Source organism: Lissotriton helveticus (assembly GCF_964261635.1).
Source record: "Lissotriton helveticus chromosome 1_1 unlocalized genomic scaffold, aLisHel1.1 SUPER_1_unloc_10, whole genome shotgun sequence".
NCBI lineage: Eukaryota > Metazoa > Chordata > Amphibia > Caudata > Salamandridae > Lissotriton > Lissotriton helveticus.
This window is the reverse complement of record NW_027611649.1, coordinates 3482657-3494299: the sequence shown is the minus strand read 5'-3', so window position 1 is coordinate 3494299 and position 11643 is coordinate 3482657.

The following is an 11643-nucleotide window of genomic DNA, read 5'->3' as shown; positions in this document are numbered from 1 at the left end:
GTTTACCAAACCTAAATGGGACAATTCTGAATGGCAACGTAGAAGGAGACATACCGGCGTCTTATACAAGGCGAGGAAACGGAACTTTAACAATTATTGACTATATAATCTGTGGCATGGAGCTAGTGGAGACAGTTTCACATTTGAGTATCAATTTCTCAGACGAAAGTGACCACGCTCTCTTACACTTAAATACTGGTTGGTTGGCAAATCCTTCCTCGACAAGCCAAATTATGTTCCATAAAAGTTCTATCGAAATTAATAACATTCAGAGGCGGATCTTTTGGAACTCAGCGACCCTAGACAATATCATCGAAATGATTACATATAGTCAACTTTTAACTAGCAATCATTCTAACGATTTAATAACAAATTTTGAATGTATTATTAATAAACTCAAGAATGCTCTCTCAGATAGGATAAAACAAGACACAAATAGAAATAACAAGAAATTCAATAAAAATTTAACCAGGAATACTTTGACTGCGAAAATGCTCAAAAAAATCAACCGAGGGCAATACTTGAAATATTCACCTTTAATCCAACAAGATATTAATAAACTAAAAAATCAATTGAGAAGAGAGAAGCAAAGCCACAAAAGAATACTGCAGGACAACAATTGGGTAGATATCCAAATTGCTGCTAAAAAATACAATCAACGGGGGCGTGGCTAGCAGCCAAGCATGGCGGCCGCATAGAGTGAGAGCTCCCGAGGGCACTGTGGCCTTCTAACAAATCCGACACATTTATCCGCTACCTTGCCCGCCTGAAGCGGCGGCGTTCGAGTCTGGGACCGAGGCGGTGTCACCGGCCTGATTTTCGAAGAAATCGGTGCACCGGAGCCTGACATACTTCGAGTGGCGAGTCTGGGCCTGCAGCCGGAGAAACAGCACCGGCCTTGCGTACCACCCAGGCCCCGGCGGAAGTGCGACCGAGCCGGCCGAGAGAGGTGGACACACCCCGGTACCTGCCGGGCAGCGCGAAACCAGCCTGACACTCCTGGTGGCATCATCCGGCGACGCACAGACTGCCAAGTCCTCCAAGCGGGACAGGAGCAGCGCGAAGGAAAGAGCGAACCCAGCCTTGGCCGCGCGGAGCGGCGCTGATATCTTGACCCCCCCCCCCCGGGAGCCTAGCGGGCAGCGAAACACGACGGAGGAGATCATCGGGCCCCGCTTGACCGTGGGGTAGCAGTGAACAGACGTACCACCCCAGAGCAGAGGTGTGAGACGTCGGTGCCCCCGGGGGACGGCGCCATACTGATTATAAACGCGGGAGCTCAGGGCCCGCGTCCTACCGGACAACATCAGCAGCCCTGACATAGAGACAGAGACCCGGTACACAGCGGCTTGTCCGGTTGCGGGGAAGTGGCTGGCCGGGCCCAGAATCTAAGCCTTCCGGTGTGACCGAGAGAGGCAGACCGGCGCGGAAAAACAAGATTGGGGGCTGCAGTGGCCGTTCCAGCCCTAGGTGAGAATATCGAGGGGCGAAAGCACGGAGTACACCAGCGATTCACCAGAACCCACACAGCCGCCGCAGGGCCTGTCCTACACCACCGCAACGACCAGTGAGACCTACGCAGACAACGGAGGGTAAAACTCTGTCCAACGCCCATCAACCTGCTACTCCCTGGCTGGTACCTACAAACGGCGACTTCAGACGTGGCGCAGGTCGCGAATAAGCAGGGCAAGACTCTGGACCTCGCAGACCCCAGCACCATGGCGGGTAAAGGCCTCAGGAGTGGAACCACGCAGGCTAAATTGGACAAATTCGCCTACGGACAACAAGGACAACAACAAACTACAGGGCGATCCTCCACAGGGCATACCCAGGAAGCGGAAAAAACGACAAAAATAACGCTGGAAGACATCATGAAAACACTCTCAGAGGTGAAAACTACAGTGGGCGCCATCTCCTCGGAAGTCTCATTGCTGCGAGCAGACTTTCACAAAATGGCGGAGAGGGTGTCGCAGGTGGAAGTGGTCACGAAGTCACTTGTGGAAGACACCTCGGAGCTCCAAGTGGCCATGGAAAAAATGCAGAAAGTAACCAAGCTCCTACATGACAAGCTGGACGACCAGGAAGGACGTTCGCGACGCAATAACGTACGCATCCTTGGGCTTCCAGAGACGGAGGGGAAAGGGGCCATGGACCTCTATGTAGAAGACCTCATTAAAAACAAACTCCAGCCCAAAGGCCTATCCCACTTCTTCTCGGTGGAGAGGGCACACAGAGTCCCGGGGGGCCCGCCCAAGCCGGGAGCAGCACCAAGACCTGTGCTAGCCCGGCTCTTCAATTTTAGAGACAGGGATGCAATCCTACAGGCAGCAAGAAACTCACCACCAGTGCGGATTCAAAATGCGACCTTAGCATTTTTCCCAGACTACACGGCGGAGGTGGCCAGGCGACGTAAGTCTTTCACGGAGGTTAAAAAGGCACTACGAGACAGGGAACTACCGTACTCCATGATGTTCCCTGCTAAACTGCGAATTGTGGCCGAGGGAAAGACTTGGTTTTTCGACACGCCAGAGGTGGCACAAGAATGGCTGGAGGGCTGGAGACCAGCGGGACAGCGACACCGCTCACAGCGAGACCGACCGCGGCACCGTACTGAAAAAACAATACCCAGTCAGTCCTCCCAATTGCCCCATCAGGAAGGCGCGGAGGAAACAGAATCGGACCTTGAGAGAGACCCGCTGGACTCTGGACAATTGGCTCCGGTTTGAAGCCGGAATATATTGATTTCTGGACTGAGTGGGCTGCAGGTGCCATGGATCGGACGTGGCTGAGTAAGGTGGGCACAGGCCGTGCCCGAGGGGGACTCACCAACCCCACAAGCAAGTAAGGCGATTAGGGAAGGACTAAAGCACTCTGCACAGTTGGGGAAACGGGCGGGGGTTCGTCCGTGGAGCAGGGTAGCAGGGAGGGGGGGATGGGATTGAAGTTTTCATGTTAGAATGCTTGTTTTTGTTTGTAGTCATCATTCAGCACCTACATTGCACTACCACCCTGACATCTGTATGTCTCCTACGCAGCACGACACGAATCGGCACATGGGTTACTCCACAGCGCACGTTGTGCGCAGGACTCCCTCATCAGCTTAATGGCCAGGCCGCTTAATCGCACGCCCACCGAGGGCTCCCCCATAGCTGGGGGGATACCCCCACTGCGCATGCTAACATGGAATGTCCGAGGCCTGGGTGACAAAATTAAAAGAGGCTTGGTCCTGCAGGCCATAAAACGACAAAATCCAGACATGGTCCTCCTACAAGAAACCCACCTCACAGGGTCCACCTGCAAAGCACTTGACAGACGTGGCTACAAAATGGCGGTACACGCAGACTTCACTGCTGGCTCCAGGGGAACAGGCATACTGGTGAGAAAATCATCCCCCTTTATTATAACCCGCCGTGTGGCGGACGACCAGGGTCGCTTTGCTGCAGTCCATGGGCAATGGGAGGGCAGATCTCTAAATGTGATATCAGTATATATCCCCCCAGCTCTACACTCTGTGGCCCTACCGGCACTGGGCAAGTTCCTTCTTGACCTCCCTGATGGCGACACGATTGTTGGGGGGGACTTTAATGCAATCATGGATCCACTTAAGGACACCTTTCCCTCTAGGACCCGGCCACGAGGTACTGCACCACTATCGGATTTTGTGGAGGCCCTAGGCCTTATAGACATCTGGCGACAGCTACATTCCGAGGCCACCCACTACACTTATTACTCAGCTGTACATAATAGCTTATCTCGTATAGATTACTTCATGGCACTGGGGTTGGGACTAGGCATGGTGGACAAGGTAGACATACTGCCCAGGGGAATCTCCGATCATTCTCCAATTGTCCTGTCGCTTACCACCGGGGGGAAACGATGCGCACGGATCTACCCAATTTACCCAAACTTTTTAAAAATCCCCAAGATTCGAAAGAAACTCAAACTTGTGACAACGCAGTACTTTGCTGAAAATACAGGCACAGTGGTATCACCGTCCACCCTGTGGGAGGCGTACAAGACAGTCCTCAGGGGGGCGGCCATTGCAGCGATAACGGGACACAAACGGGACTCCCGAAAGGAACTCACTGACTTAGAACTTGCACTCGACACGGCCAACAATGCACATATGGCAGACCCCTCCCCGTCCACGGCACACACCCTCATGGTTCGGCAACAACAATACCTAGCTCACCTCAAAACGACTGAGAAGGGGTATATTGCAAACACTCAACATAGAATCTACGATGTGGGCGACAAAGCAGGTCGTATGCTGGCATGGCTAGATAAGAGAGGGAGTGGAGCGAAAGGTATTCAGAGAATTCACACAGAGGATGGGCGGACACTGGCGCACCCAGAAGAAATAGTTTGCGAATTAGCACGACATTATCGGGCGATATACACACCAGAACGGAGGGTCACACAACAAATGGCAACGGCAACATTAGCAGACATTACCATCCCCAGCATTACGCAGGAAGATAGGGACACCCTAGAACTGGACCCGACGGAGGAAGAAATCCAGCTGGCGATCCAGGCGTTACAGTCCGGTAAAGCACTGGGCCCAAATGGGATACCGGTAGAGTGGTACAAGTCCATGGCTCCAGACCTCAGTGCCCCATTACTAGCCATGTATTTAGAGAGCAGGGATAGAGTAGAGCTGCCGCTGGATCAACGCACGGCCACGATTGTAGCAATACCCAAACCGGGGAAACCCCCGACTGAGTGTACCTCGTATCGCCCGATATCGTTATTGAATATCGAGGCCAAGATACTAGCTAAACTTCTAGCCACCCGCCTGATGCCCCACCTCAGTACCTTGATCCACCCTGACCAGTCGGGCTTTATGCCTCACCGGAGCACTGCGATGAATCTCCGAAGAGTCCACGGCGTGTTGGCCCGAGCACACCTCCTCACGGAGCAGGCTGTGATTCTCTCTCTCGACGCTAAAATGGCGTTCGACCTAGTAGAGTGGGAATATCTCTTCGTGGTACTAGAACGCATGGGATTTGGGCCGAAATATATAACATGGATACGGCTGCTTTATGCGAAGCCCGTCGCACAGGTGGTAGCCAATGGCCACATATCGCCGAGGTTCCCACTGGGCAGGGGAACTAGACAGGGCTGCCCCCTGTCCCCCCTACTCTTCGCACTAGTACTTGAGCCCCTGGCAATCCAGATCAGGTCCACGCCCCTGTTCGCAGGCATTAAATGGGAGGAGGTATGGGAGGACAAAGTCTCACTGTATGCTGACGACATGCTCATCTACATGACCGCACCTGATACCGGCATCCCGGCCCTGCTAGACCTATGTAACACGCACGGGCGCACATCGGGCTACACTCTAAACTGGTCGAAATCTACCTTATATACGTTAAAAGGCCCAGCGCCGAGGCTACAGGAGAACTGTCCGCTGCTTACGACATCAGCCTCCTTCAAATACTTAGGCATTGTCATCACAAGCGCGGAAGCAGACTTTTTTGTTAGCAACTTAAAACCACCCATAGATCGCGTGCGGGCGGATGTTAAGCATTGGGCGGCCCTGCCCCTGACCCTACTGGGTAGGGCGGCGTTGTACAAGATGATGGCCCTCCCGAGGCTCCTCTATGTTCTAGAAAATACTCCACACCTGGTACCACCACGATACTTCAAGCAGATCGTAGCACTGGTCAATGTCCTGCTCTGGAATGCTGGCCCGGCGCGTATAGCGTACGACAAACTGGTTAAAAGCTGGTACGAGGGGGGCATAGCGATCCCCAACATCCAGCTATATTACTGGGCGGCCCAACTGAAAATTATAAACTACTGGATCCACGCCCCAAAAGACGACCCAGCCTATCGGGCAGATTGGTCACAACTTGGGACGGACTGTATGCTGTCTGTGCTATATAACAAGTCACAACTGAAGACCCTACTTGGTCCGACCAAGCACACTGCGGCCCTATGGCACATGGCGCAGGCCCGTCTGGGATGGGCAGGTCGAATCACCAAAATGACGCCATTGTGGGACACGAAGACGTTGGGGAACCTTAGAGGCTGTAAGGGATTTGAGCGGTGGGATTCCATAGGCATTTCTACAGTAGGGGACCTCTGGGACAATGACACAGTAATACCATTTCCACACCTACAACAGCAGTATAACCTTGGACCCACAGAAACATTTAGATATGTCCAAATTAGACACGCATTACTACAGGCGATCCCTACAGGCACCACTCTGCCGGACTCCTCCCCGTTAGAGGATACACTACTGACAGAATTCATGCTCCAAAGCGCCACCTCCCTTACATATAAAAAACTGATCAATAATCTCAAAGACCCAACGCTGAAACTTAAAGAAAAATGGGAGGGGGAATTAGGTGAGACAGACGACTTTGAATGGAATGAGGCGCTGGCCTCCCCGAAAGAGGTTGGAATCTCAAGTAAGCTCAGACTGGTACAACTTAAAATCCTACACCGCATCTACTACACCAGGACACTGTTGCATAAAATACAGAGAGCAATACACCCCTTCTGTTTGAGAGGCTGCGGGGAAGAAGGGACACTGATACACACACTATGGGAATGCCCACAAATACGCAAATTCTGGAGACAAGTACTCCGCTCAATCTCCCAGGCCCTTAAACTTTCCATATTACCTGAACCACACAAATGCCTTTTGAACATCTGGGACCCCAATGACCTGGGTAGACACGAACTGCTTTGGGCAACATTGGCTATGACAGTGGCTAAGCGGGATATAGCACAGAAATGGGGCGCGCCAGACATACCCACCGCCAGTAGATGGGCTAAGAACATGGACATCCTAATGGTAACAGAAAGGGCAGTATACGTACTACGTGCAGCGCCCCGCAAATGGAACAAAGTGTGGGCGGCATGGAATGTTTACAGAGGTGAAATCTGTGAACCCTTACCGGAGGGGGAAGACCTAGACTCGGAGGGGGAGGTGGAGTAACAGAGCGGATACGGGGTAGTCACCTCAATAACAAGACAGCACGACATTGGTGGCACTAACCTGGCCATGTACCAAAGTGCAAGCGGAGACAAAGGCTACTACGGAATATGGGTGGAAACACAAGGGCTATGATGACACACGGTTGGGGGAGGGGTTGGGAAGTTTGTTATTTCTGTATTAAACAAAAAGTGATGTTACCACTGAATCGTTTAGGAGGGAGGGGGTAATAGAGGAATACAATATACACAAAGAAACCGACGATTGATATATATACAAGTCTCAGAAAGCTTAATGCAACGCAGTCCTTGCAACGATAAAGTTTCTTGTCGCATATGAAAAAGATAAATAGTACAAAATGTAACAATTGCCAAAAGTATGTATGAAACTGATTAACCACTATTCCTTCCTATCAATAAAGTAAAAAAAAAAAAAATACAATCAACGTAAATATTGGTCCTTAATTGCCAAAATGACAGGAACAAAAAAGAAACTACATCCCATACCAGTCCCACCTCAGGAATGGGAAATCTATCTGAGTGACCTTTACAAGGTAAATTTAATCAAACCAGACAGAAAAGTCACTGACAATACTATGGAAAAGAATACTACTCTGATAGCTAATACTACAGCATTTTCCATAGAAATCAACATCAGAAAAGCAAGAAGTACTGCCGCGTCAGGCCCTGACCAAATACCTATCAAGGTCTTGCAAACAGATCCTAAAGAGTGGAGTCTGATGTTACTACCTCTCTTCAATTACATCTTCAAAACTGGGAGAATACCAAAGTCATGGCCGGGGAGTATAATAATTACTATCTATAAAAAGGGGAGCAAAACTATCGCTGGCAACTACCGCCAAATAGCGTTGATGGACGCCACTGGGAAAATCTTCGCCGCAGAGGTTTTGGATAGACTAAAAGACTGGGCCTTCTCGCAGGGTTTAATACCTATGTACCAAGCAGGTTTTCGACCAAACCATTCTGTTATTGACAATATTTAAATTCTCCAGACTATTTTAGACAAATACATCGTTCGAAATTCACAGCCAGTGTATGCTGCGTTCATTGACTATTCTACAGCTTTCGATCGCGTAGATAGACCTACACTGTGGATAAAGTTAAGGAGACTGGGAATACCGGAATATCTGCTGCAGGTCATAATTAATCTCCATACCAACACTTGGTCCCAGGTGCAAATGGGGAGTGAAAAAGGATTAACTAAACCAATCAGAACGGCTAACGGGCTCAAACAAGGGTGCTTTTAGCACCGATATTATTTTCACTATATCTTAGCGATTTACCACACCACCTGCAACAATGCTCTAGTTTGCCTCCGAAGTTAGCCTCACACAGCGTACACGCTTTGTTATACGAAGATGACATTGTAATGTTGGACCTTACGCCCTTTGGTTTGCAAAAGCTCCTGGATACTTTAAACGAATATTCAAAGGACAACTTTTTAATTCCAAACTTATCAAAAACCAAAGTGGTAGCTTTTTCTGGTAGGAAACAAAGAGTTAAATACTGTTGGAAGCTTGCCGGGGTAAAAGTTGAAGAAGTTGACGAATACACCTACCTCGGCAGGATTTTCACAAAGAACTTACAAAACACAAAACAGATGAATAACTTAAAGAGAAAATCAGAACTACATGCCGGGGCTCTTTCCAGACTGTACTCTGCCACAGGAAATAGGCACTTCTTTTCATTGCTAAAAGTGTATAGAACAAAAATTCCTCCGGTTTTATTTTATGCTACTGAGCATATACCAATAAAGCAATGGTCCAATATGGACCTAAACGAAGGGAACATTTTGAAAAAAATTCTAAAGGTTTCAAAATCAACACCTGTGCAAGCCCTAAGACTAGAATTTTCAATAACAAGTTCTTATGCTACAGCTGTCGCTAATGTCATCAGATGGGCTTATAACATCTTGCATGCAAAGGAAGGATCTTTGCGTTCTTTGCTAAAGACTGAGATTTTTGGATCAGACGCATCAAAGCTTATCTTTTATAGGAACATGTCAGTGTCATTTGAAATTGCTAAACTTACTAAAGATATTTTGCTCATCTGGTCTACCTCCCAATTGAAACTCTTTCTAAAATGCTTTACACCTAGACTGAGCTTTGATCTTGATTTTGCACATTGTAGTAAGTTAGCCTCATATAAACTCTATACTGAGTCACTGGAATACAAGCAAGTACAGCCATACATAGGGTTTTCCCTTACGCATGGGGCAAGAAGGGCAATAACACTGCTGCGCTTAGGCATTTTACCTGTGTTAACCTTTACCTCTAGATGGTCAGTAGAAGGATCCTCGATATGTAAATTCTGTCAAGGAGGCGAACAGAACATTGAGCATATTGTATTTGTATGTCCTCATTCAAATATAGTTACAGCACGGTCACGATATCTTGACCCGATATATCGTAAATGTAGAATCACTACAGTAAAAAATCTGTTATTAGTGTGTAAACAACCCCCCCAATGAATGGGTTTGTTATAATTTTTATAAATTCCTAAAGTCTTTTCTAACATTATATTAAATCTTGTTGAATATTTCCATGCAAACTGTTTTTAAATTTGTGGTCCTCAGTAGAGTACCAAAACAAATAAAAATCTTTTTGACTTTGACTTTTTGACACAGAGGAAGATCAACCCGGAGGAGAAATAAATCTCCTGAATGGGTGGAAAGACTTCCCCAAAGGGAACCCTCTGAAAAAAGATACAATCTTAGAAATAGAGATAATCTGAAAAAACTTGAAAGATAAAGATTATGATACACGTTCCTCTCGATCTTTTCAGACTTCCTCACCGAAATCGGAAAGAGGACGGTCAGAACAGAAGGAGGAGCACGCCAAGTCCAATGACAAGGACCTTGCTCCACAGAGTAAGCAATTAAAATTTGAAAAGAAAAAAGTAGCCAGTGTAAAAGTAAAAGATGCCGAGGAGGAGAATGGGCTCTAACAATGCTAGACAGCGCAGCAGAGATAACCATCATTCGCAAGAACGTGATGAATCTTCTGGAGACAGTGGACACGAATTAATACATTCAAGTGGAAACTGCAGACACGAGAGTGAGTGTCCCCCATAGAATATATGAAACAACTATCAGTATAGAGGGAGACCTAACTAGGAAAATTAAAAACTTTTTGGGGAAAAACTCTCCCAGGGTTATGACATCCTGTTGGCTGAGAAAGATTGGCCACCAAAGTTTGTTATAGAGTGCCCACATGGCGAAATAATTAGGCCAGCCTTCTCAAAACATGTTCCAATACATAAAATACACACCTATGCTAAATAATGGGCTGTAGCACAAGCTCCAGCTTTATATAAAAATCATGTTGGGTGGGATGAGGACTCTCCTCACCATAAAATCCAATAAAAAAATACACCAACTGCACAAAGGCAGTACCCAATAAAGCAAGAAGCTAAAAAACAGGTCAGGTGCCTTCAGATTTTCAAAACAGACCTGCTATTTTTTAAGAGACTTTTTTACAACTTTGAAAAGACTATCTTTTTTTCCATTCCCAAATATTTACCCCTTTTTGGCACAAGATACTCGGCTCAAAGTAAACATATTCTTAGAGTACGAGATTTCTGGATCTAGAGTCAGTATTAAAACCCAGCCTCTAGCACTTGCAATCTTGTATTTGAAATCTGATGAAATGTTCTCGATTTTTTTTTCTGTATTTAGAGACATTTCATAAAATGTAAATATTTCATGAATGATATAAGGTTTAATGTATGCAATGCTCAGTATCATGCTCAGTATACAGTTTGCCTTTTACTAAGTCGTACAGTACAATACTCATTTTTACATGTACATGCCATTTTTTGAAATTCAAAAATGTTTTGTATTTCGTGGGTGGGATGTATACACATACTTAGCTATGCTTAGAAGTAGTTATATGCTTATCAGGATGTACATCTTACCGTGGAGTGGGTGTTGTAAAGTAATCTAGTACCCTAATATGAATTTCCAGATTCATGCCCAAATATGGATTTAACTTATAATACCCATATATGGGCATAAGAATCATGACCATATTTAGACAGATTCAGCACAGTCCTAACATGGCGTTTCCTCTGCCTATAAGCCCCTAGAGAGTACAACTGGCTCTGGGACATGACAAACTTACTGTAGCCCCAAGAGAATACTCTAAGCCTCCAGTATTGATTTGTCCCAGACCCCTGGAACGTATTGCGCACCTCATGCACCTAGAGATGTTAATATGTCCACCCTTGTGCGTCAAACACGGCACCTTTTTAGTATAAATATGCCCAGGTTTGCCTAGTTAAACACATGGTGGTTTAGAGCAGATCGACTGACTACTCGCCCTACGCCCTGCTGTTTGCGAGAGCTTAAGGAAGCCGACCCTCCCTTTTGACGCACCAGAGAGAGACGCTGTCTTTTTCTCCAGCCGCGAAAATCCAGCTCCGGTGTTCCCTGCCGCCCTTGCAGGCTGCTGGGAAATCGAGTTCTGAGAGAGAGAGATACAAGACCTCCGACATTCTAAATCAAGGTACGGAGCTGATTAGCCTCAGAGAGAATTCTTGGTGTTAGAATATTGGCAGAGAAATTATTTAACTTAACCGACTTCTCCCTTATCTCTTCCCGTACTAAACTCAGGTTAGGTACACAGGGTAGGCATAAGCTAGAAGCACCAGTTGAGTCAGTTTAGACATTTTATT